Below are 5,550 nucleotides of genomic sequence, written 5' to 3' on the forward strand. Positions count from 1 at the left end.
GAGTGATCCACCATTTTAAACCATCACACTACCTCATCCAGTTACTCTAAGTATCACATATAAGTGAGATCATCCTGTGTTTGTCCTTCTTCTTCTTCTGGCTTACTTCATTTAATGTAAACCCAGGTGCCCCTTAAAGCCCAGCCCAAGCCCCCCCCCACCCCGGCCCCATAGCTGAGTCTTAACTACTTTTTAAAATAGTTCACTCTAACATTATTTATTTTTTGTTCATTTTAAAGTTTGCCTTTTAGAATTATTTTTGGTTAAAGAAGAGCTGCAAAAACGGGACAAAGAACTCTTGCATACCTTTCTGGTATATTTCTAGCTCTTGTTCTTTATCTACAACTGTGCCCTCATATTTTTTTCCATGTTCTTTTTTTTTTCATTTTAAAAATTTTTTTATTTAAATTTTTTTTATTTTTTAAAATTTATTAGTTTTTTGAAAAATTTCTACAATAGCTTCTAAATAAATCTTGTAAACAACTAGGCAAAAAGAAAGACCAATTTGAAAGGCTTGATTTTCAATTCCATTTCCTCTCCTGAACACGGCCCTCACTGGCCTGTCTCTGTCTCCTTGTTTCCTTGCAAAGAGCATGTTCTCTCGAACACATTTTCCTTTCTGTCTCCCCCAATCACAGCTTGTTAAGTTAGTTTTGTTCAATAAAAGCTACCTTGCTTTGAGCCAAATACACAGGTAGGTCGCTTGCCTTGCATACTTCCAACCAATTCCCCTCACCCTATATGGGTCCCCCTCCCCCAGCACCATCTTAAGTGTAGAGCCAGTAGTAAGTTCTGAGCACTACTGGATGTGGCTCATAAACCAAACCAAACCAAAACAATTACCTAGCTTCACAGAAAAATTTAAAAATAAACGTCGATTTGGAAACTGGCCATTTGGGGGGTTTGTTTGTTTGTGTTTTGGACTTTTGGGGCATGCCCAGTGGTGCTCAGTAAATACTCCTGGTCCTGTGTTCTGGGGTTATCCACCTCCAGGAATTACATGATACCAGGGATTAAACCCAGGTCATTGACCACCAACTTCCAGAACCCAATGAAAAGTCCAGATACATGGGATCAGTGACTGCAAACTCCAGGCTCAAGGGATTAGGGATGGGCTGGTCCTTCCCATCTCTCCACCCCTATGGGACCCTGGATATCATGCCCATGAACTGACTCCAGCTGCTATTTAAGCTCATTAATGGCCGTGATCCAGAGACACAAAAAAGAACCTCGGAACCAAGCAGCTTACTGTAGAGATTTCTCCAGACTCTAATTATCTAAAATTTTAGAATTCCAGGGGCGACATCTTATGCTGTTCATAACAAGCAATACAAAATAAATTATCTAGCATCTGCCTGTTCAGCAGGTTTGAGTGGTGGCGGAAAAATTCAAAATAATGGTTGTGGGAAGGTGTAATGGTGGTAGGACTGGTGTTGAAATATTGAATGTAATCCATTATTTTGAGCAACTTTATGAAAATGAAATAAAATAAACCCAGGTCATTAACATGCAAGTCAAGCATCTTGACCCCTGTTCTATCTCTCTGACCTTTAAACTGGGCCATTTTACTGTTCCCAGCACTAGGAGAGGGGCTGGAATGACAGTACCTGGCGTAGGGTGTTTGTTTGCCTTGTACACAGCCGACCTGGGTTCAATCCCTGACAACCCATATGGTCCCCTGAGTATTGCCAGGAGTAATACCTGAGTGCAAAGCCAGGAGTAACCCCTGAGCATCACCAGGTATGACCCCAAAAAGCAAAAAAAAAGGAAAAAAAGGAAGAAAAAAACAAGACAACGATAAATAGTTCTCTTGGTGATGGCAGATATGTAAGTGTCTGCTCTAGTGTTCGGTCACACCATTGCAATGGTGCTTTTCCTGATTGGTGTGTTGTCTTCAATAATTATAAGGAGCAATTGGCATGAAACTGTCAGACCAGTACAACTGCATTTGTGCATCCATCATTTCAGGATTGGTGGTAACCTGGGCATAATCCCCCAAGCAATCTTGCCTCCTGTGTGACAAGGGCCAGCTGGCTCAGATTTACCTCATGGCAGTCCCTTTGGTAACAACACCCAAGTGGTACAGTGTGGGGAGGAAGAAATCTTCTTTACAGCAAGTATTGACAGGTGAAAGGTGGTTTTGGCTCAGGATGTGTTACATGAGCTTCCTGAAACGTAACCCTCTGACCCCATGGAGTCTTCACATTGAGGTGGATTCTGGGTAAAATCTTTTCCTACAGAGATGCCTTTAGCAGCCATTCTCTTTCACGCTTTCTTTTATTTCCCCCCCCCCTTTTTCCTGTCTGAATAATTTCTAATGCCTGTTTCTCCCTGGCATGACCTTAAGGCAGGAAGACGCCCCATTTAGTTGCTTTTTCATTTAGTTTTTGTTTAATCCTATTGGAAAGTTCTTTAGTTCAGGATTGGCCCTCCCTGTGCAGCAGATATGCAGGTACTGCTCCTGGTGGCATCTTTTCATCTTTTCTTTGGTGTTTCTCTTTTCATGTATCTTAATAGCCTTTTACATTAATATTATCTCAGCATGGTGCTCTTTATAGTAGAAATAATAATTTTTAAAAGTTCTTTAAGGACTTATGAGCCTCTGTACCCACCTCACCTCTCACCTCTCTCTCTCTCTCTGTCTCTCTCTGTCTCTCTCTGTCTCTGTCTCTGTCTCTCTCTCTGTCTCTCTCTCTCTCTCTCTCTCTCTCTCTCTCTCTCTCTCTCTCTCTGTTATTGGGCCACATGCAGTAGTGCCCAGGGACTATTCCTGGCTCTGTGCTCAGGAGTGACTCCTGGTTGCCATGCTCAAGGGACCGTATTTTTAAATTTGGGAATTTAAACCAGAACTGGCTGTTCTCAAGGCAACCACCTTAACCTCTGTAGTTACTACCTCTCTGGTCCTCTTCCTCTTTTTCACGTGGAAATCCATGATAGACTCACTGTATTATTTTGTGACATAGTGGTGATTGCTAGGAACAGCCAACAGAATACTAGAAAGTTCTCAATTTTCACATAATATTATTTTATACTATGATTATATTATCTCTCACATAATAGAATTTTATAAAATAGCCAAAAGTTGGTTACATAGAATATGACTCTTCATCTGTTATTTTTTTCAGTGTGCATGATATTGTTTGTTCAGGGTTCATTCCTGATAGTGCTCAGGTGCCATAAATGGTGCCAGGAATTGATATGGGTTGTCTGTGTGCAAGGCAAGAGCTTTACCCCTGCACTATCTCTCTGGACCTTCTGTGTGCCTTTCATAAGAAAGAAATACTCTCTTACTTAGTCACAGAACCATTAGCAAGTTCCAGAAGTATAAAATTGGTACAATCCTTTCATCTAAGCCACCACCCATAGTCCAGCTTAACCCATTATCCTCATTATGTCCTTTATAGGAATTGATTTTCACTAGTCCAGAATCTGGTTCAAGGCAGTGCACAGAACCTGATCGACACACCCTTTCGTTTCTTTTATCTGGGATTGTTTATCAGGCTTTCATTGCTTTTCATGACATGTTCAGGTTTCCTAAGTGCAGGTTGCTTATTTCTTTTCTTTTCTTTTCTTTTGCCTTAGGTAACATTGGTATACAGGAGTGTGAATGCTTTTGTTTTGGTGACACAATGTCACCACACCACATTTACCACCAAAGCACCAATATTCCTCTAGCAAAGTCCTTTGGACACTTTCAGAGGGGTAAGTGCAGTAACCTTCTATATTAATTGCGACCCAGACTCTGTCCTCAGAGTCTATGGCTTTGTTCTTATTAGATAATTTTACATACCACATATGAGAGAGATCATGCAGTCTTTGCCCTTTTTATTTTTTCTGACTTGATACCATACTTTTCTGTGTTGTAACAAAAAGAAAGATTTCATCATCCTCTCTTTCCTTTCTTTTCTTTTCTTTTCTTTTCTTTTCTTTTCTTTTCTTTTTTTGTTTGTTTGGTTTTTGGTTACAACCAAAGATGTTCAGGGGTTAGTCCTGGCTCTGCACTCAGGAATTTACTCCTGGAGGTGCTCAGGGTACCATATGGGGTGCTGGGGATCAAACTTGAGTCAGTTGTCTGCAAGGCAAACACCGTACCCACTGTACTATTGCTCCAGCCCACTTCATCTGTTAATTCTCTGGTAATTTATCAGTTTAGGATGTTTAATGCACATTGATGATGTATTTTAGTTGGAATATTACATAATATTGCTCATTTCTCAATCCTTCACATCTAGGGCATACAACAACATTTGCCCCTGAGGGTAATATTCACTTTTATCACTTAGTTATAATTTGATGCTCTTTTTTTAATTGGGTTTCCATTTCTCCTTTGATAGATAATAAATAATTTTTTGAAAGTTGGCATGAAATGATGCACATTTCCTATTCCTTATCAAACTTCTTCCCAACCTTCCATTCAGAGTCCATTGATGAATTCTGCTAGAATCAATTCGCCTTCATAGTTGCAATGGGGATCTTTCTAGTGTAATCATTTTTTCTAGATTCATAATTTTCAAGAAAAATATTCTCTCTTATTTGTTTATTCATTATTAGCATGCATTGTAGTCTTATTTGGTTCAAACAGTTACAGGCTCTTACAGTCCATATTTATCTTGATGCTCAGGTCTAACCAGTAGGTGCCCAGACTAGCTGATTTGGGGGACATCTGTTGTCTGCTGTTTGCCATGTTCCATAATCTCCCCCCACCCCCACCCCCATCATTTCATGTCTTTATTTTTGACACAGCAAGATATTCTGGGTTTATTCTGCTCCTTTATGCTCTAGACTATGAATTACTCATTCCTCCAAGGGGAACCTGTTGCTTTCAGTGGATAATCACACTTAGAAACCAAGGTTTGAGTACATAGAGAGGTTTCATTTGTCTTCTTTTCAGTTATTTATATCTTTTATTTTCAAAGTACAGACCCACTTCACTTTCCTAAGGGGAAAAAAATCATGGGACTCATCTTTACATGATGTTTAAAGGGAAGAAAAACAATTCAATGAAAGTAGCATGTCCAAATCCCCTTATCACCTAAAATGTCTTGGAACCACGAAGGCAGTTTTTAATCACAAACTCTAATGCCAAAGAATAGAGCTCTGTGGGCTGTGGTCAGGGGGGAGCTTGAGGGGTGGAACTCAGGTCTTACGTATGTGGGATCTTGGACTCTGTGCCTGTTACCCCAAGTATTTTTTTAATTAAAAATCAAACAAAGTTGAAACTCAGAAGTCTGTGTGGGGCTGACCTCCATCGTCCAAGGGCAAGGAGGGGCTGTGGATAGCAAGCAGGGGTCATGCTCACCCTGCACACGGCCACCCCAGCTTGAGCCCTGGCGCAGCGTAAGCGCCAGCAGTAGTGATCCCTCAACAAAGAACTGGAGAAAGCCCTAAACACAGCCAGGTGCATTTCGAACGGTGGAAGGAAATGGAAACGGGCTTGGAATGGTAGCACAGTGGGCGGGACACTTGCCTTGCATGCAGCCAACCTGGAGTTGATCTCCGGCACCTTGCATATTACCCTAAGCCTGCCAGGAGAGATACCTGAGCAGAACC

General features: G+C 41.0%; 1 pseudogene; it reads right to left on the reverse strand.

The window, feature by feature from the left end:
* Nucleotides 1-1,964: 1,964 nt before the first annotated feature.
* On the reverse strand, nt 1,965-4,684 carry LOC129401693 (ribosome biogenesis protein NSA2 homolog; annotated as a pseudogene).
* Between the last annotated feature and the right edge of the window lie 866 nt (nt 4,685-5,550).

This window comes from Sorex araneus, chromosome 2 (assembly GCF_027595985.1).
Source record: "Sorex araneus isolate mSorAra2 chromosome 2, mSorAra2.pri, whole genome shotgun sequence".
Classification (NCBI taxonomy): Eukaryota; Metazoa; Chordata; class Mammalia; order Eulipotyphla; family Soricidae; genus Sorex; species Sorex araneus.